At 34.9% G+C, this 22577-nt stretch overlaps 1 long non-coding RNA gene and 1 other non-coding gene across 2 annotated transcripts in view; one reads left to right on the top strand and one right to left on the bottom strand.

Annotated features, from left to right (window-relative positions):
- Positions 1-21727, top strand: part of LOC147378372 (uncharacterized) — a 77290-nt gene extending 55563 nt beyond the window's left edge. The window contains exon 3 of the long non-coding RNA XR_015152051.1: positions 21327-21727. This is a non-coding gene — a long non-coding RNA (uncharacterized LOC147378372). The remainder of the gene's footprint in view (positions 1-21326) is intronic.
- LOC147378373 (U6 spliceosomal RNA) lies at positions 4664-4770 on the bottom strand. The gene has a single exon (XR_015154058.1). It is a non-coding gene; the product is annotated as a U6 spliceosomal RNA (small nuclear RNA).
- Positions 21728-22577: the final 850 nt, after the last annotated feature.

Genomic DNA, 22577 nt, shown 5'->3' with positions numbered 1-22577 from the left:
ATCTGTTAAGATTTTCTATTTCTTCCTGGTTCAGTTTTGGAAAGTTCTACTTTTCTAAGAATTTGTCCATTTCTTCCACGTTGTCCATTTCATTGGCATATAATTTTTGATAATAGTCTCTTATGATCCTTTGTATTTCTGTGTTCTCTGTTGTGATCTCTCCATTTTCATTTCTAATTTTGTTGATTTGATTTATCTCCCTTTGTTTCTTGATGAGTGTGGCTAATGGTTTGCCAATTTTATTTATCTTCTCAAAGAACCAGCTTTTGGCTTTGTTGATTTTTGCTATGGTCTCTTTTGTTTCTTTTGCATTTATTTCTGCCCTAATTTTTAAGATTTCTTTCCTTCTACTAACCCTGGGGTTCTTCATTTCTTCCTTTTCTAGTCGCTTTAGGTGTAGAGTTAGGTTATTTATTTGACTTTTTTCTTGTTTCTTGAGGTAAGCCTGTATTGCTAAGAACCTTCCCCTTAGCACTGCTTTTACAGTGTCCTATAGGTTTTGGGTTGTTGTGTTTTCATTTTCATTTGTTTCTATGCATATTTTAATTTCTTTTTTGATTTCTTCTGTGATTTGTTGGTTATTCAGAAGTGTGTTGTTCAACCTCCATATGTTGGAATTTTTAATAGTTTTTCTCCTGTAATTGAGATCTAATCTTACTGCATTATGATGAGAAAAGATGCCGTCTCTACTACAAAGCCACAGTCATCAAGACAGTATGGTACTGGCACAAAGACAGAAATATAGATCAGTGGAACAAAATAGAAAGCCCAGAGATAAATCCACGCATGCATGGACACCTTATCTTTGACAAAGGAGGCAAGAATATACAATGGAAAAAAGACAATCTCTTAACAAGTGGTGCTGGGAAAACTGGTCAACCACTTGTAAAAGAATGAAACTAGATCACTTTCTAACACCATACACAAAAATAAACTCAAAGTGGATTAAAGATCTAAACATAAGACCAGAAATGATAAAACTCCTAGAGGAAAACATAGGCAAAACACTCTCCGACTTAAACCACAGCGGGATGCTCTATGACCCACCTCCCAAAATATTGGAAATAAAAGCAAAAATAAACAAATGGGACCTAATTAAAATTAAAAGCTTCTGCACAACAAAGGAAACTATAAGCAAGGTGGAAAGACAGCCTTCAGAATGGGAGAAAATAATAGCAAACGAAGCAATGGACAAAGAACTAATCTCAAAAATATACAAGCAATATACAGGTCAATTCCAGAAAAATAAATGACCCAATCAAAAAGTGGGCAAAAGAACTAAACAGACATTTCTCCAAAGAAGACACACAGATGGCTAACAAACATATGAAAAGATACTCAACATCACTCATTATCAGAGAAATGCAAATCAAAACCACAATGAGGTACCATTTCATGACAGTCAGAATGGCTGCAATCCAAAAGTCTACAAGCAAAAAATGCTGGAGAGGGTGTGGAGAAAGGGAACCCTCTTACACTGTTGTTTGGAATGCAAACTAGTACAGCCACTGTGCAGAACAGTGTGGAGATTCCTTAAAAAACAGGAAATAGAATTGACATATGACCAGCAATCCCACTGCTGGGCATACACACTGAGGAAACCAGAAGGGAAAGAGACACGTGTACCCCAATGTTCATCACAGCACTGTTTACAATAGCCAGGACATGGAAGCAACCTAGATGTCCATTAGCAGACGAATGGATAAGAAAGCAGTGGTACATATACACAATGGAGTATTACTCAGCCATTAAAAAGAATACATTTGAATCAGTTCTAATGAGGTGGATGAAACTGGAGCCTATTATACAGAGTGAAGTAAGCCAGAAAGAAAAATACCAATACAGTATACTAATGCATATGCATGGAATTTAGAAAGATGGTAACGATAACCCTGTATGCTGCTGCTGCTAAGTTGCTTCAGTCATGTCCGACTCTGTGCGACCCCATAGACAGCAGCCCACCAGGCTCCCCCATCCCTGGGATTCCCCAGGCAAGAAACACTGGAGTGGGTTGCCATTTCCTTCTCCAACCCTGTATATGAGACAGCAAAAGAGACACAGATGTATAGAACAGTCTTTTGGACTCTGTGGGAGAGGGCAAGGGCAGGATGATTTGGGAGAATGGTATTGAAACTTGTAAATTATCACATGTGAAACGAATTGCCAGTCCAGGTTCAATGCATGATACAGTGTGCTCAGGGCTGGTGCACTGGGATGGCCCAGAGGGATGGGATGGGGAGGGAGATGGGAGGAGGGTTCAGGATGGGTAACACATGTATACTCATGGCAGATTCATGTCAATGTATGGCAAAACCAATACAATATTGTAAATTTAAAAAATTAATTAATTAATTTAAAATAAATTTAAAAAATAAAATAAAAAACAAAGATATTACTTTGTCAACAAAGGTCTGTCTAGTCAAGGCTATGGTTTTTCCAGTGGTCATGTATGGATGTGAGCGTTGGACTATAAAGAAAGCTGAGTGCAGAATTGAATTTTTTGAACTGTGGTGTTGGAGAAGACTCTTGAGAGTCCCTTGGACTGCGAGGAGATCCAACCAGTCCATCCTAAAGGAGATCAGTCCTGGGTGTTCATTGGTAGGATATTGTTGAAGCTGATACTCCATTATTTGGCCACATGATGCAAAGAACTGACTCATTTGAAAAGACTCTGATGCTGGGAGGGATTGAGGGCAGAAGGAGAAGGGGATAACAGAGGATGAGATGGTTGGATGGCATCACCTACTCAATGGACATGGGTTTGGGTGGACTCTGGGAGTTGGTGATGGACAAGGAGGCCTGGTGTGCAGCAGTTCATGGGGTCGCAATGAGTTGAACATTACTGAGTGACTGAACTAAACTGAAAAATTATGAAGTAATATATATATGCAAGTAGAATAAGGAAATGTAAATTAAACGTGAGCTTTCTTACCATCTCTGGTTCATGATAGATAACCATTGTTACCAGTTTCTTATTTGTATTTCTAGAAATGTTAATATACTAAAACATATATGTGCATGCATGCTAAGTCACTCCAGTTATGTCTGACTCTTCACAAAGGACTGTAGCCTGCTAGGCTCCTTTGTCCATGGGATTCTCCTAGCAAGAATACTATAGTGTGTTGTCATGCCATCCTACAGGGGAGCTTCCCAACTCAGGAATGAAACCCGCGTCTCTTACATCTCGTAAATTGGCAGGTGGGTTCTTAACACTAGCTCCAGCTGGAAAGCCCAAAGCATATATCTATATCTATCTATCTATATACATATAGGGAGATATATACATATTCACATAAGTACAAGTACACAGACATCCACACATAAATATTTGTCTTTTGTATACTTTTATGTAGACAGGTTAATACTATGTTTATATCTTGAAAAAAATTCATATTAAATTATATAAATCTACTTCATTCTTTTTATTGGGTTTATATTATTCTATTTAATGTGTGTATCAATATATAGTTAATCTCCTCTTATTGGGTAGTTGTGTTTGTTTTAATTTTTTCCCATTATAAATAATACTGCAGTGAATATTCTTGCATACAATTCTTTGTGCAATGAAGAATTTTTCAGATTAAAGTAATATGATTTTGGATACATATTTTTTAATTAATCAAGAAAGACTGCTACAATTCATATTTCTATCAAGAAGAGAATGTTTCTCCACACGCTCACTAATTTTGAGTATTCAATCTATAGTACGGTGATCTCATATGTGCTTTAATTAGCATTAATTTACATACACATGAAGAGTACTATTTTGCGTATAATTAAGAATTTGTATTTCTGAAAGACATTGGTTCTTCATCTTTGTCTATCTAGATACCAGTATATGTCCAGTTTCCTCTGCTTTAAAGTTCTCCAAAGTTTTTTGTTTCATCTTTTGATCCCTGGTTGTCTGTTCATTTTCAAAACTCTAGTTTCCTTACTTTATTTGAAATATAAAATTATGTTTTATATAAGGTCAGTTTTCTAGTATTGCCATTATACTCACTCCATAAGAAAGGATCTGACACTGATACAGACTTAGTTTTCTTTTTTACTCAGTTCAGTCACTCAGTTGTATCTAGCTCCTTACAACCCCATGGACTGCAGCATTCCAGGCTTCCCTGTCCATCACCAACTCCCAGAGCTTGCTCAAACTCATTGTTCCTCAGCGATGCCAACCCCTTCTCCTCCTGCCTTCAATCTTTCCCAGGATCAGGGTCTTTTCAAATGAGTCAGTTCTTTGAATCAGGTGGCCAAAGTATTGGAGTTTCAGCTTCAGCATCAGTCCTTCCAGTGAATATTCAGGACTGATTTCCTTTAGGATGGACTGGTTTGATCTTCTTGCTGTCCAAGGGACTCTCAAGAGTCTTCTCCAACACCACAGTTCAAAAGCATCAATTCTTCCGTGCTCAGCTTTTGTTATAGTCCAACTCTCATATCCATACATGACTACTGGAAAAACCATAGCTTTGACTAGATGGTTTTGTTGGCAAAGTAATGTCTCTGCTTTTTAAATGAAATTTGAATGGAAAATATCTATGCGTTTTGATTTCTAGCACCTACCTAAACTGAATTAATAATACTTCCGAAATTACAGAAATTACAGAAAATAAAAAACCTTCCAAAGTTAGAAACTGTCTAAATTTGAGGTATAAAATGAATATTCGTTAAAAATATGAAATACTTCCCAAATTTTGGGGTCATTCTTGCACAGGGGCCATGCTAATCTTCTTTGTATAGGTCCAATTTTATCATATGTGCTGCTGAATTGAGCACTAGACTTAATTTTTCTAATTATATTTGTCTATACTGGTATGATTTGTGTGTGTATGTGAGCAAGTATATGCATGCTCTAGTATTTAATTTAACTTGTATTACTACTGCATAAGTGCTTTACTTATTCTGGAGTTGCACTTGATGAAAAGCACTAAAATAATCTGTATTATAAATTTTGTGTATACTCTGAGACTTCAGAATATTTCATCTATCTTTATCCAATTCTAAAGTGATGAACTAGAGATAATTTTTAATTATTTTAGTATTTTTGTAATTTCCTTTTTATTGAAGTGCAGTTGACATATTATTATATTAGTTTCAGATGTACAACAGAGTGATTTAAGATTTTTATAGATTATAATCCATATAAAGTTATTATAAAATATTGGCAATATTCCCTATGCTATACCTTATATCCTTGTATTTTTTTATACTAATTTCTTAAATTTCAGTCCTCACGGTCTTAAAACATGAGATCATTTGCCATTAGAAAGCTCTGTTTTTGAAGTTTAGCATCTTGTTTTTTACCACATTTTAAAAACATATTTAAACTTTTTGCAGTTTAAAACATTTATGTTCATATATTAGCTTCTTTAAACTATAGTTGAAAGGCAATATTTGTTTGTTACATTTTGCATAAGCCTCTCTTGCTCCCTCTCTCTCCAAAGGAAAGCAGGAACAGAAGTCAAGAGGAGAAAAGTAATTGACCCCTTGACCAAGTTGTTCTGTTTGGTGAGGTTGTACCACATTGCCCTTGTGAGGTTTACAGTAAGAGCGGAGCAGAGGTCTGGAGTAGAGGGACTAACAGTGTTAGGATCACAGGACTAATTGTCTGTTTTCTTGAAGTTAGGGTTATTGGCAGCTGCCATTATACCATCCATGCTGCTGTCACCCAGCACAGCCAACCAGCATGCACTAATTGCAGTGGCCTTTTCATCAAGTAAGATCATCCCACTAAACACAAAGAGCTGTCTTTCCATTAGCACAGACAGTAGCTAGCTAGATCAGCTGGGCTCCTTGAGTATGATTGGACTGTCATATTGTTATGATTTGTTCAAGTTTAGAGCATTTAGCAGATACCCTTTGCACCTCTCTTTGTACCTGAATACTATAACCTGACTGCCCCTATCATTTAAGAGGGTACTATAGCTTTTCAAAGTTCAGCAGCGCACAATTGCAGGCAGGCAACTGGTTCCTGACAAGAGATCAATACTGTCCTTCCAAACGCTGGAGTCAAGCTGCTGGGTCTGTCAGAGGGATGTGTGCTGTAATTGGATCATGGATGCTGCGAGTCATCTGAGTTTCCCTTCAGCACTGTCACAGCTGTCAGATGTCATCCCTTTGTACAGCTGTCACTGCGGGAGGGTTGGGGCTCTTTTTCCGTTCTAACCCAATGCAAATGTCCACTTAGCAGATGAATATTGAAGATATTAGACACTTCTTTATGCCTTTATGCAAAATAAAGATCTGTGTCATCTGTGAATTTCATGGAAATAAGTTGCAATTTATTCACTGTGAGAAAAGTGAAGTGAAGCCTGTAAAAATGAGAAATTATTTGGTTCAGGCTATTAAAAAAAAAGGAATATTTTACAGAATAAACAACAATATGCATATATTTTTCTTGAGATGGAAAAACTAAAACTGTGCAGTGTTTAGAATGGTCACTTGATATTTAGATAGTATACATATATATAGGTAATACATATATATTTATCTTTTGCTTCATGTGTATTTTCAGAAAAGGGACAAATCTTGAGTAGATTTAAGTCCTTTAAATCATTAAAATTTATTGATAAATATAAACCCAGTATCTATTTTAAAGTACCAATACAATAAGATTTAAGGAATGTAGTTATACTTAAAATCAGGTCAAGGAGTCTCAAAAAAGTTTTTAGGACAGGACAGGCAGTTTCAATAAAAACAAGTATGATGTTTTCATCACAAAAATCTGTTTTCCTAAGTTATTACAAATTAGGTCAAAAGATATGTCCATAGCTGGCAAAATAATCACGTAACCAATAAGTGGCTTCTTTTAATTTTAGTCAATTTTGCTGTTGTTTAAAGTACAGAGAACAGTCAATAGACATACATTTTATTTTACTGTCCTTATTCTTATAACACTGTATTTTTAAAAATAGTGATTAACTCCTAGATTTGTACAACTTGAATTATGTACACTCGCAACATATAGTAAACGTGAAGAGCTTTCACCAATGTGGTTTTGGCAATTGCATTTTTAATTCAGGAAATTCCTTCTACAATATTGCAATCGATCCATGAATTTCCCTTGACTATTCTAGAATAAAGTACAATCTTAACTCAAAAAAAATAATTTCTTCCTGTCTCGCTAAGCTGATGTCAGAATCATTTTTTGGATGGAAGACAGGGTAATTTTTGATCTGGGTGGCTGACTTCCTTTTTCTTGAGGTCCAGACCACATACTACCTTCTCTGTCAAGCAGGCAGCCTGCACCAGCCCAGTGACAGAGTAGCATGAACCTTATTTTCCAATATCTAACCTTAGCATTCTGTCACCCACCAGGGTACTCACTGGGTCAGCCCCTCAAATATCCAAACTTTTTCCCTCCATCTGGCATTACAAGGTGATCTTCACCTCATTTGCAGTGGCTCAAGGTTTTTTGGACGCTAAAATTAGTGGCTGCCAAGAACAAAACATAGACATTTGACCCGCATTGTGGGGTATGAGAGGGAACCAACTATAAGAAAATGCACATTCATTTAAAAGACAGTGTGTTTGAAGTGATTGTAATATATGCTAATCACAATAAGAAGTATTGCAGTTCCCCTTGCCTCAGTTAGCATTTTTCTTTCAATATGATTTTACTTTTGCAAGAAGCAGGATAAAAATCCTAAGAATATTGAAGTATTTTACTCTTACAAAATGAATTATTTAGCTATCAAATCTTAGTTGACTATCACTGGTATAGTTAAATGATCTTCAGTAGTTACCTGGGCAGAGAATATAAGAATGAAGTAAAAATTTTAAACTTAGTTTCTTAAAGGTTATTCTTCTGTGATAACTGTGAACTTTATATGCAACTCCAGTGACTCAAGTAGGCACTCTCTCTCTCTCTCTCTCTTTTTTTTTTAACATGGTTTATGGCTAATTACATCAAAGATCCAAAACAGTCTTTTTTACATTTGCATTAATAAGGGTGTCACATGACCACGTTGAAGTAGAAGTATACATCAAAGGTGGATTAAAGGTTGGTTAAGCATCAAACTATGTTCCATATGTAAATTTATAGCAATGATGTGCTGTAGAAAGATAGCTTACCCTCTATTTCTCTGCTACTAAATAAAATTAAAAATTCACAACTCTGGTTTATGGGATTTTAAATGAATTTGATCTCTCTTTTGGGCAGGGCAAATAAGTGTTTTGTGATGTATTATTTTATAAAAAAAAAAAAAAGACCATCGTTCTGGCTCATTTAATTTTGCAAGTGAATGATCTAAGATTAACTACAGACTAGTCAGTGCAGTTTAAAAGCTGAAAGCAATTTTCAGCCATAGATGGTAATGCCACATTCAGTCCACAACCGAATGACTCTAAATGACTAAGATTCGAGGTCTTTGTATATGACCACAGGGCCTGATAAAGCCATAGGAACACAGTAAAAGCACAAAAATAGTTCCAATTTATTTGGTGCCATCACCTTAATGAGATTAATACAGACGTGTTCATGTGCCTAATTGGTGATTTTGTTTTAACTAGTAATGAAGGATTAAAACTTCAGGCAACAGGCTGCTTGCTGAAAAGAGGATTTGAGAGGAAAAAAAGATTTTAATTATAAAACGGAAGCCTGTGAAATATACCACTACAAAGTTCATAGTAATTCTTTTTAAAAAAATGAACTGATTAAAATGGATAGCTTGGATTTTTCCTGCCATTTTGGGAGAAAGGGTGATTTTATGATCAGAACCACATACTGATTTTATTTACCAATAGACCCTTTGGCATACAAGAACATGTAAAACTGTTACTTCCATTGAAAAAGTGTTAAAACTGAAAAGCATTGTCCCTTAGGCTACTATGGAATTGAGTATGTAGAATTTTATTCTAATTTATTTTTCAATGATTTACTACAACCGGATGACCTGTGGCTAGATGTCCCACTAAATCCCACAGCATCCCAGTAAATCAGAGCTTCTTTGCAGAAACTTCACCTACAACTTGCGATGGGTTTGCTCCCTTCTAAGTCTAGCTGTAACCATTTAAATGCTAACACTATTAAGCATGCTGTCAAAACACAAACACTCAGCCTGAGTCATTAAAATTTAATTATAAGGGGGCAGCTGAGCCCAGTTTGAGTTTTGAGTCTGAAAAATATTATTTAAAAAAACAAAAACAAAAGCTAATAAAAACAAAACTACCCATCCAAACCTATCAGCATCTGTCTATCCTGGCCTAGTGAACTATAGTTAAATAAAATTGGAAGCTTTTTTTTTTTTTCAGAGTGCAACAGCTAATCCTCACACTAAAACATATTTCGATAATTACTTATCTATCCTAACATATAGTGGGTCATTGATTTACCTCATCGTTGGTGATGAGTTATATAACCTCTGCTTTATATATTCCTGAGAGCATGTTAATTTTGTCTTTCAGAACAAATAGTAAAATAAAGGGACTATAGCCTTCCACTGCCAAATGAATAAAACAATATTATCTAGGTTATTCTTTTCTCCTTGAAACTTTGGCCAGTGCAAAGACATCTTTTTGATTACAAAAACAAAAAACTGAAATGCAAGAATTTGGTCTTTGATGTTCTATTACAAACCACCTTAAAAGGACTCTGGGTAGTGATACAGTGCAGTGTAAGATGCTACCTTCGTAGAGAATGAAGACAGAAATATATTTTACATTTCTTGTCAGATTGAACTTTAAGACATCCTGACTGCTTTCTCTATAATTTAAACATCACAGCCAAAATGGCAACATGCTTTGTTCAGTTCCAGTTGTGTGGAGTTTTAGTGCTTCATTGATTCAGAGGAAGGCTGAGGCTGGCACGGGGAGCAGGGCGACGGAATCACACTCTCACTGCAGCATGTCAAGCCATTATATCTGGGACCAGAATGTCACCGTGGTCTCAATGGTTCGTCAGCTGAAGGATATGGTTAACAAATGTAAAACCAAACTTCAGAGGAGCTGGTTTTCTGTGCTAAGTGATCTGTATTCCCTCTGAATTTACTTTCCCCTAACCCCGTGAAATTAACAGTACTTTCTGACATTCGACCCCCTGACCTCACACATAATAAGAATTTAAAAAGCACCATGCATGAGTGTGTCTCTGTAATGCAAAACTGGGAAAAATGACCATGTCACAGTTTTATTATACAAAACCTTCTCAATCTCCATTGCATGCTTCATATATGAGTGCTCAGTTTAAAGTTATTATAAAGAAAAACACAATTTTAAGAGTCATAATTCACTGTTCGTGACTTTTATAGACAATAAATTGTAGCAAATACATATTGCTACCAAAAAGCTTTGTATTCCATTAATGCGGATATTTACCAAGATGAGTGTTCAAAATAGTCCCCCAGAAGACTGATGGTTCAAAGGAAGGGGCTTCCAGGGAGCTGGTTACCAAGGGTGCAAGTGCATGCACAATGTGTAGGTCTCAAGGTTTAAGAGGCAGAAGCAGGGAAGTGTTATGTGGAAATGATTTTGTGTTATCAGGCTCAGGGGATGACAGCATACAAGAGTAAGAACAAGGTGCTATGTGGCTTTTTCTTCACTGTGAAGTAAAGATTGGCAGCTGGAAGTAAGGCTTACAGACAGACCTGCACACAGGACCTCTTCACCTAGGACTCATAATCACTACTCAAAGGAAAACGCATTTACCAGGGAAAAGCGGCTGTAGCCATCAGAAGTGTTCTTAAAACACCACTTAAATATCACTTTATACACTATTACTTGCAAACTGTGGCTTCGTATTAAATTATACTTGCATAGGCTTTTGCTTAGGTGCTGATAATGCTTTTGAGGTTGCATTGGTGAAGAAGAATTTAGGCTGCTTCACAAGAGACGTGACCAGAATACTCCATGCTGCTGACAGTGACAGGGTGAAAAATTGCAGAACTGTACTTTCTTTCCCCATATAGATTGTAATTTTAATTGTCATTGTGGCCCTTCTGTTTTAATTATGGGACTTCTTTGATATATACCAGGACATCGTATTGAATGAAAATATGGTGCTATAATAGTCTCTTTATAATTAATGACCACATGTAGATCTTGGTGCATAAAAGGGAAGGAATAAATGAACAATTTATTTAACTAGGTTTTGGATTTCTTTCTGTCTTCCAGTGAATATAAAATGATCCTGGGGTTTCTGAGAATGTTTGATATAAGAACTGCACAGAATATATAATAAAATTACTTTAGGCTGGATTACAAAACATATTATATTTTAAAGCGTCCTGCCCCAAAATAGTAAAATGTGTCTATTTACCACATTACTCTTTTAACATTTCATCTGAAACCAAATAATAATAATAATAATCATTTAAATGTATTTACATGTATATTTTAAATGTCTGTCTTTTTAGATTTTACTTGTGGTATAACTAATTCTTACAGGTAAGATCAGGGTTCAAGAAAGAGACTTTTGAAGATTGATTTATCAAACTGCAAAAAAAAATCTTTTAGAACATTTTCTTTAAAAATAGAATAGATCCATGCTACATCTTTTCTCTGAAGGAAGAATAATTTTTTTCTCAGTTACTACTACTAAACAGAAGCTGTTTTTCTACAAATCAAAAATAAGTAGTCTCTTCATAGGCAATTTAAATGCCCTGAGAACTGTGAAGAGGAAACCAAAAAAGCACAGCAAAGGCTTAACATTGTTCTCAAACTATCACTTAACAAGCTTACCATAAAGAACACTGTGACATGAATATGCTGGGCTCATATACATTTCAAGAGAGCCAGACCTCTATGGATTTCTGGGAAGCAGACCTATTTGTCCAGGGTCTGTCACTGTAAAACAGGAAAATGCCCCCTGACAAGCTTCTGCTAATTTTACTGAGGCATGGGGTCCTGTGCATACATCCTCTATAGTATGACTGCAGTTCAATTGTAGAGCACGATGAAATTGGATCGGCAGAGACAGGGACTACCCTGGGGTCAGCTGTGACCATGCCACTTCCATGTGATGTCTAGTTGGGGTGATGGTGTGTAAATAAACGTAGAGAATTGCAAATCTTGTCATGGCCACGCAGAACAGCTCAAGCATTTAAAGATGGTTGCCCGCAAACCTAACTGGAAGGTGGTTGCTCTGTGTGGTGGCTGAGGAAATACTGGATTCCTTGCCGGAGTCTTCTTCTTGACATATCTGAAAGTACTGACCGAGCATCATGTTGCTGAAGGGATTAATCACTAAATAGTTTTTCACTGTAGTGGAAAGTAAAGAAACAAGCTAATCATGTTTGAATATTGTGCTTTTAGAGCTATTGTGCTGATACCAAGGACACTTTTTATTTATATTATCCTACTTTGATTTATTTGTTTTTTTTTTTTTAATGAGGTGAAGCATCTTAATGTTTTACTGTTTATTGAATTTAGCACATTAAAGTTCTATGAGTTCTTGTCATTATTATGAACTTTCCTAATGTTAGAAAATAAAATATAATAGAATTCACATTTTCTGCTTATGAATCTAATTTTATTTAAATACTACTTACAGTACTCATTAAAATATACTTAGGTCTTCCTTCCTTCAACCCATAAGATGTATTTTGTACCAGTTTTGCATTTACACATATCTGTTTTTCTGTTACTTTTCCCACATGACAATTACCTTTCATTACAAATTTATAAAATCATTTACATTTTAGCAGTTTAAATGTTTCTGCTGACATTTTGTAACTATTACCCTCTTCTAGAATGGCATATGTTCAGGCAGTTAATAAAAAATTAAATGGAATAGCACTAGACAAGGTGAAGCTTTGTATCAGAGTGTTCTCCACATTTCTGAAAATACCATCTTTGTGTTGCAAACTGTGAAGTGAGGTTAGGGCTGTGCCAATATGTGTATTTGTCACAACTGTCACAGAGACCGCGAACTAGCCAATCACACAGTCCTTAATTAGACAGTTATATTTCGCTTTTTAGAAATTGTCCTCATGTAAAATGGTGTCTGAGACTCAAGGAAGGTGCTGAGAGCTAAGAGGGCAAAGAATGCCAGCAGAAAAACACTTTGATTTCTTTGTAGAGGATTTAGTAACTGCTGTATGATTTCTTAAATATAGAAATAAAATGTATAAGAGAAGTTGTACAAATTTAGCAAGAAAAAAAGGCAATATAAGGATTATTGAAATAGCAATAGGCTGAATTAAACATTACCATAGTGTAATATGCTTTCATATGGATTTTTAAACTATAAATTAAAAAATTTTTAAAACAAAATGAGCATTCAAATAGTGAAGAGATCATAGATGTCTTAAAAATCTTTATATAGGTTCACAATTTTGACATTGGCTTTATTTGAAAAGCAAATTATCTGTTACAATTTCAATTATCTATTACTGAAGGTATATCACATATTTTTGTCAAAGATTATTTATGCTTTTATATCTTTGAAAAATTATAGAAACATCTATATAGCATAATTCTATAGTTTTTCAGAAAATAAATCAGGGTCTTTCATTCTGAAAGTAAAATATATTGAATATCTTGCCACATTTTTTATTTTAATTTTTATCATATATTTATACACAGTTATAAAGTTTCATGTACAATGAAGTAGACAAAAATATATCAGTAAAATTGTGTCTGTGCAGATATTATACCTTTATATGCATTTACCTTGTCTGTGAAAATGACACTAATATACTCTTTTACTGATATTATCATCATATATTTTTACATTTTGAAAATTAGAAATTGAAACCACATTTACCTTTTAAGTAAAAAGTCATCAACGCACTGGTAATTTTTGCCAGCAAGATTGCCTTTTGATAAAAATATTATGAATTTTATAATCTTGAATATAAGTAAATAAGCATGATTTTTTAAATATTGTGAAAATTATTATAAACTTATTTTTTTATGTGATTTCATAGGTTTTAAGGTTTTTAAGCTAATTTTAACCAGTATAGAACTACTTTGAGTTTCTGGAACCTGAGGGTGGAAAGTCCTAAAAATACTAATAAATGAAAGCTACACAACATCACTAAGAGCTCTTTCTAAGAAATTAATAATTTAAATGGAAGATTTAAGTCTCTAATGTAGATGAAAGAAATGTAATTTATTTGTTTGTTTTTAACAGTGGAAATTTCATGTATATTAAAAGCAAAAAAATATATCTATTTTGGGGTAACTTGCACAGCTCATCCCATTTTAAATCTTTATTCAATAGGCATATCATAGAAGTTTTAACAGTCATAGCAGATTAACCTTGCCTGTGCTTTTGGAGGCTAGTCATCTGATGAATTTACATGCAGCTGGATGAAAATGCTATTTGGAGAGAGATTGAGAGTTTATTTGATTAAATCCCTTTCTCCACTACCTTGACCTCTTTCTTGTGAAATAATCAGAACTGTTTAGCAAGAATATTCAGGCATTAATAATGAATTGCTTTTGAGCCGATTTATTCTGCATGCAACAAACCCATTGGTGTCCCTGCTCTTTTCTTTTTTGCTTTTGTAAATAGCACCTTATTTAATGAACACAATGATTAGAAACAGTAAGAAACATATCTTTGAGGAGTTTTGTTTAATAATTTGTAGGCTGTTTTGCTACTTGTAGTTCTAATTGCTATGTTTTCACTTTCCTCTTCTTCCAAATACTGCCTGCCCACAATTTGTACAAAGGTGGGATGCGTTAGGCAGGGCCAAATGCTTCTGGATGATAGGATGGCAGCTACTTGATTTATCCTCACCAACTATAAGGGTGGTTTTGAGAATTTATGCATACTATGATGTTAAATAGTGATTCCATTGTTTGTGCAATTAATCAGATGGCAGTTATTTTTCTGAACAATTGTTAGATCAATTTTCATAGAATTTTTTATTTTGAAGACTTTTTATAGATTATCTAGTAGTGCAAGCTATTTCTCTTTTAAGAGAAAGAAATTTATCTGCAAGGAAATTAAATTAATTCCCTATCTTGTACAGCTAGACTTGTGTTGAAACCAAATCCACTTTGGGTTAGGAAAAAGGGGAAGGTATCCCCCTGTTCTCTTCTTCCATTTGAAATATAGTTGAAGGACAAGATAGTCACACATAAAATGGCAATTAACAATTAATGTTAGTTGCTGATGAATGAAATAGGAACTCTTTACCTTTACTGTTTTAAGAGGAGGAATTTACCTCCTGTGCATCTCCCTGGAGTATTACTGGATGAATTCCAGGCTTTATTTGGCAATATAACATTGGTCAGTGTTTGGAACATATGATAATCTTCAAGTGTAACTTTGACATGAAGTAATAGGAGTAAGTGGAAATTTTTAAAGTGTGGTGCATATTTAATACTTTTGATACTTGAATGTGGCAGATTTGCTGTATACATAACCTACTGTATTGTCACCTATTATAAGGCTACAGTATCTTGTCTTTATACTAAATCAAGCTTCATTATAATTTGTTTCTTAATAATAACATGCACTTGACTATAATATGTAAAATGCTTGGCTTTCATGAACAACTCTATGGAAAAGCTGTAGAGTATCTAATTTGCATTTAGCAATGATGTTACATTTACCATATACTAAACTGCAGAAAATCTAATCTAACATCATAATTTAAAATAATAATTTCTAGGGCTTTACAAGTAGGATACAAGTCAGATTACAATAACATTGTACTATTTCTGTTGAGTAAAACAGAGTTGGCTCATTATTTTGTCCCTCAAAAGTATTCAGGAAAGACTTAATTCTTTAATAATGAGAATAGCATTACATTGAGAGGGAAGACCATTTAAATTGTCATAGGTGGGTAAAATTTTTCTTTCTTGATCATAATTAGTCATTTTGGGGTCTCTAATCATATCATTAATATGCTAAGTTTAGGGGAGAGGTTTTATGACACTCAAATGACCTGACAGCAATCCTGTTGTAAAAACCATATCTGGTTTTCAAAAATGTCTATATTTTTAATTATGAAGTACTGCATACTTCAAAAATTCACATTCAAGAAAAGTAGAAAATAAAACATTTTTATAGTGATATCTAAATTTATCCACTCTCAAACTTTTGTTATATTTTTTGATGTTTCATATCCTATTAATATTATGTAGTGTTGCAAATTTGATTCTTAATTTGACCATATGGATTTGAGGATAAGATTTGTTAATATTGATGCATACATTTTTGAAGATTTCTGAAAAATATAAAATATATTGAATAAATGTTTGAATGCTGCTGCTGCTGCTAAATGCTGCTGTCGCTTCAGTCATGTCCAACTCTGCACGACTCCAGAGATGGCAGCCCACCAGGCTCCCCCATCCCTGGGATTCTCCAGGCAAGAACACTGGAGTGGGTTGCCATTTCCTTCTCCAATGCATGAAAGTGAAAAGTGAAAGTGAAGTCGCTCAGTCTTGTCCGACTCTTAGCAACCCCATGGACTGCAGCCTACCAGGCTCCTCCATCCATGGGATTTACCAGGCAAGAATGTTTGAATACTTATGTGCAATTAACTCTAGAGTACATGTTGGAAAACACAATCTTACCCCCAAGAATTGTATGATGTATATCAGGAGCAACATTTTTACATTTAACTATAAAAATAAAGTCAGTGGCATTAAAGACTGAAAATTGCAGCACATAAGGAAGGAGGTCATTTTTAACAGACAATCAGAAAATCCTTCAGGGAGAAAATTTTATTTTGGATCAAGCTGAACTTCAGTTCAATTAAACCCAGAAAGCATTTAGTATTATCAACCATGATATGATCTCTGTTTGGAAGGAACTTATAGATACAATAAAGATACATTGGAAAGGACAACAAATTCTATCTGAGCTGTCAGAGAAAGCCTCATGAAATAAGTTGTATTTGACCAAGATCTTAGTTAAATGAGATAAAAAGAGAGGTGGAAGCATTTTGAGATGAACGAAAAGCAAAAAAAAAAGAGGAAGAATTAGGGTGTGAAAGGCCATGTATCTTCTGAAAAGAGAAGACTTGCCAGTGTGGCTGAATCATAGGAAAATGGAGCACAGAGATACCTGGTGAAATAAGAATTGAAATTGGACTTGAAACACCTTGTAGGTCTGAGCAGCCAAGTAACAACCTCTGTCCTGATTTCTTTTCTTTTCTTTTTTTTTTGGTCTCCATTGTTTTTTCTCTTCCAGGAAAACAACCTTGACAGTTCTGCGAGAGCTCAGTTAGAATGGGAAAGCAGAGAAAAATGAAGAAATTTAACTTCAGATTGAGGCAATGTCATCAGCTAGAAATACCCTGAGAGCAATTTCAACTTCTAAATGATATTATGCCTCTGACAACATTTGTGCTGAACAATTTCCAGTGCATTCTTTACTTTGTTTCTAATTAATTAGACAATAATAGAAACTAGAGATCTTGAGAAATTTAGATGACAATCCTTGTAGCTAAGAAAATCCATACCTTCCTATTCCCAAAATATGCAAATCAATTTTAGAGTAAATTAAAGATTTTTAAGATTTCCTTCCCATTTAGGTCACCACAGAGCATTGAGTAGAAGAATAAGAAAGCTCTCACATATATAAGCATATAAGCCCTTCATTTTAGAGTCCATTCTTCCCTTTTCTTAAAAAGCCTTCATTGTGCAGAGCAAACCATACCAGACTTACTGATCAAGATATCCTCTAAGTTTAATAGGCCTGAACTTTCGTTGGAACACAAAGGCTGCTGCTGCTGCTAAGTCGCTTCAGTCGTGTCTGACTCTGTGTGACCCCATAGATGGCAGCCCACTAGGCTCCCCCATCCCTGGGATTCTCCAGGCAAGAACAGCGGAGTGGGTTGCCATTTCCTTCTCAACGGCATGAAAGTGAGGTCATTCAGTCATGTCCGACTCCTAGCGATCCCATGGACTGCAGCCTACTAGGCTCCTCCGTCCACGGGATTTTCCAGGCAAGAATACCAGAGTGGGGTGCCATTGCCTTCTCTGGGAACATAAAGGACTGCATCTGTAATCTCTGCTGCTGCTGCAAAATCGCTTCAGTCGTGTCCGACTCTGTGTGACCCCATAGTAGTTCCTTCTAATTTTAGTAAAATCTCAATGTCTCTTGACAGTTTTCAATTTTATTCCTTAGTTACCTCTTGAAGTTTCTCTCCCAGACTCTCTGTGCTTCCCCTAAGACAATAACCTCATCATCCCACAATGAAAGGATGTGGGATCTACTGGTCTTGGACATAGGTTGATGATGGAACCTGGTCAAGGAAAAAGGAGTAAGGGAGAAGGAGGAATCCAGGACAATTCTGAGTGTTGGGGACAATACTGGTGCTATTAATAAAATTGTAAAATTAGGAAGAGAGCATGCTTGGAGGAAGTGGTAGATAATAAAGCAGGATTCTGTTTTACTTAGAAATTTATGGCTAGGTAGTCTTCTAACCTTCATGAGTGGCTTTGGCACAGTGGTGAGAAGCAATCCACACTTCAAGAGAGTAAAAGTTGGTGGATGGGGAGATGTGCACTAGAGATATAGAGGACATTGTAAATATTTGATAACAAAGGTAAAACCAATGATAAGATGTTGTCTTGAAAATGAAAAGGGAAAGCAATTTCTACAGCAGAGAAATTATGCCTGGGTTGAAAGGCTCTAGAAAAGTGAAGGACAAGCACATTCACATGAAAAAAATCACTTTCTTGAATAAAGACAGAAATTGAAAGCAAGGGATAAAAGTTGAGGTTCTGAAGTAGAAGATGGTATTCACAGCAGATAAACTCCATCTTCTCATGAAATAGTAGCCAAGGCAATTTGCAAAATTGCTGTTCTTTTAAACAAGGTAGAGATCATTTCAGAGTTGCAACTGAGAAAAATAATGAAATCACACACATACAAACAAAAAGTAAAAGAATCCTGAGAAGTAGTGAGGGCCTGGCTATGGTTTAGTAGACTTATTCTACCCTTATACTTCCAACATGCCCTGTGAGAGTGGAGTTTCAGTTTCTAATTGTTTTGTCCATTTCTGGATGTTTAATCTCATAATAAAATTTTAAACACCATGTCACAATTAATGTGTTTGAAGCTATCCTGTGCCAACTTTGTAAAAGTTTTCCTTATGATGAACTGAAAACTTTCTGTCTGTAACCCTGGTATTAATCTATCAGGAAAAAACCCTATGCTCTCATTAGGAGTCCTTGTTATGTGCTATTGCATCCTTCTTTGCTTTTAAAACTCTGGACTAAACACTTTATTTCATTAAATAATTTCTAATATCATTGAATTTCTTTCATCTTCAATAAGAGAAAAATACACATTATTTCAGGGAAGGCAATGGCACCCCACTCCAGTACTCTTGCCTGGAAAGTCCCATGGACAGAGGAGCCTGGTAGGCTGCAGTCCATGGGGTCGCTAGAGTCGAACATGACTGAGCGACTTCACTTTCACTTTTCACTTTCATGCATTGGAGAAGGAAATGGCAACCCACTCCACCGTTCTTTCCTGGAGAATCCCATGGACGGGGAAGCCTGGTGGGCTGCCGTCCATGGGGTCGCACAGAGTCGGACACGACTGAAGCAACTTAGCAGCAGTAGCAGCAACAACAACACATTATTTTGCCCAAAAACTGCACACACATTTAGAAATAACTCTAAGCTCAAATAATATAAATTATTACAAACAAAGGTCTATTGCTTGATTTACTTTCTGGTTTGTACATGTTTATATAAAAATTGTTTTGTTTACCTGGAACTCTATTCAATCAGTTTAGATTAATTCATACTCGCATTTCCAAAGATACAGTGTTGTGAGGAAAAGATGGAGATGAAGAATCGGGAATGAGATTTATAAGAGAACTTGAGAAAAATATTCAAATAATTTTTATTATTTGAAAATGTTAATGCTTGATATTAGGAGGAAATGGGATTATATATATTAATCCCCTATGAGTTAATTTCTTCCAGGAGTGGGGGTGGCATACTTTAGAATAAAAGTGACTGTTTCTTATCATTCTCATTGCATTTTTCCAAATAAGACTATGATTGAAAAATTACATTTTATGATCAATATCCTAGATTTATCAGCTTTCTTCCCCCTCTGTCATAGAGTAAGTCCACAAGTTTATGAGCATTTATTTCCTCTACTGTGAATGCCTATATTCATTAAAAGAAAATATTCATTGTTATACTCCTCACACTATGTCTAGAAAAGGTTAACTCATTTAACCAATATGGTAATATTATTCTTCATAGATTGATTTCTTTATTGACCACAATTTAGATTATTGATATACATGATAAAATGTGGGAACATTCTAATATGTTATAGGACTCTTTTTCCTTGAAATTTAATATAACTCAGAAAATAACCTTCAGAGAATGCAGAGTATGCATATAAAAATTCTTTATATAATATTAGTTTCAAAATCATTGCAGTTGGCTTAGAAATGTTGGTAGAACTTAAAAGCTATCTACACGTTTAGTCAATAAAATAGTTTATACCCAGTATTCAGTCCATTTTCTACATTAAAGCTAGTCTAAATATTAATGAAAATTGCAACAGAGAGAATTGCATTAGTTTCTGACAAGATTATAGACTGCAAAAGGAAATTTACAATCACTTGTCATAGCCTAGGCCAATTCAGAATCCAGATACCCTCTGTCTTGTCAAAAGTTTTACCTTAGGCCATATATACCCTTCCCACCTGCCACATTTTCAGTAGGAATCTTCAGAACAGATTTATTAATCCTTCAAAAGCTTCCATAGTGGCATAGTCTACACTGATTATCTAAAATGTTCAGAACACTTTGAAAAAATTAACCATTACTAGAGTGAATTTTTCTACCTTTCTTTCCCCTTCTCTACCAAGGAGCAGAAGTGAATGGAGAACCCAAACTTTTAAGCTTCCTCTTATAAAATAAAATCAAACTAGCATATTTGAGCAATTTAAGCTGATTCTAGGAAAGGATTATTAGGGTTGTAATTTACTCTTTCTTTCAGAAATTAAAGCCTACTCTGAATTTTTCTCTTGTTCATTGTACTAAGAATTTAGTGCATATTTAATTTTTGTCTATGTTTGTCTATGATTAATTCTAAATAATGTGCTATTTCAATTCCAGTCATTCATTTGATTTATATTCTCTGGCATTTTCAGCTTTGATTCTGTATTTCTTCCCCAGTTTTCTTATCAATGGTCATTTTGACTGTATCCCACCCAAAATTAAGATTCTTAAATTCTACACAGCACTTACAACTTTAGGTTTTATTATATTTGTGAGAAGTATTTATGAAAATATCAATAATTCTTTCAATTGTAGGTTGATAATGCTTAAAATGACCAATGATTCACTTACTGTGTGCTAAGAATTGCTTTAAATTCTTTGCATAAATAATTACTTTAATTCTCAGAACAACTCTATGCAGTATTGTTATTATCATTATTCTAATTTTGCAGATGAAAATTGTGGCAGAGAATGTAAGTAACTTACTCAAGATCAAAGACCTGGTGGATGGAAAAGATAGAAATTTTAAGTCATGTAGCTCCCAGTTTCTGTACTCTTAATCATGGACACTACTGGATCTTCATAAGGTAGGAGTTTTGGGGGCCAGGGCCAAAACTCTATTCCCAAATGAGGCCAATTATTCTATTTTTGGTAAAATTCATTTTTATAGATGGCTGTTATAGAATATGAGATTTTAAGTCTATTAGAGAAAGATGACCAACTTTGAAGTCAGCTAAAATGGGCTTGAATTCTCTTTTTTATAAGTAACATATTGTATGACTAAATTTGAATCTTTTTCTTCATTTCTCTGGCCCTGTTTCTTTGCTCTCATGAGGATTAGAACAGTGACATATAAAAGGTAACTGCACAAAATCTGGTTCATAGTAGATTTTCTCCCTTTTCCCTATAAGAAAAAAAAAAGAAATAACCTATTTTCTTTTTTCCTCTGTTATTGCATATAGGTGTAGCCTGAAGAAGTAAAGGATTGATGTCCTTGGTCTAAGGCTGGAAAAAAGCTAGGTATTTTATGTATTGATTTGCAATATTTAAGCTTCCTGTTTTCCTATCTGTGAATTAATTAGGTGCGTCACAATAGATGCACTCTTCCCTTCTCTATTCCAGAGTTTTAATCTTCCTCCTGAGGAATGAGCATTTTATTTTACAGATTTTACTAGAACCAAGCATGGGAGAGGAAGAAACACTCCGCACCATGTCGCAGACAACTCCTACTTGCTATATTTTCTGAAAGTTTGTTCTTCTTTGTGAGGAGTATACATAGTCAGTTCAAGTTCCATGAGATTAATGAAATGCTTACATAAATTATTGTAATTGGAGATTATATCTATTGACGAAAGACTCTGCTGAATATTTCAATGCAACTAGGATTACATTTTGGTCTTAACTCATCTGCCTTTTCAGATATACCATAAGGAAACCTACGAAACTTTTGAAAATAGAGAAAAATCCTACTCAGCACCAAGAGTACATTTTGAGTTTTAATACATGTGGTCAGTTTGAAGGAGTATAATGAAAGAAACTAAAAGTGAAAGCGTTAGTCACTCAGTCATGTCTGTCTCTAGCCCACCAGGCTCCTCTGTCCATGGGATTCTCCAGGCAAGAATACTGGAGTGGGTTGTCATTCCCTTCTCCAGGGTATCTTCCCAACCCTGGGATCAAAACCAGGTCTCTGGCATTGTAAGTGG

The sequence above is a fragment of the Bos grunniens genome, chromosome 2 (assembly GCF_055505025.1).
Source record: "Bos grunniens cultivar Pamir isolate PY7600 chromosome 2, Bosgru_T2T1.0, whole genome shotgun sequence".
Taxonomy (NCBI): domain Eukaryota; kingdom Metazoa; phylum Chordata; class Mammalia; order Artiodactyla; family Bovidae; genus Bos; species Bos grunniens.
Note: the sequence above shows the minus strand (reverse complement) of the source record. Positions and strands in the feature narration are given on the sequence as shown.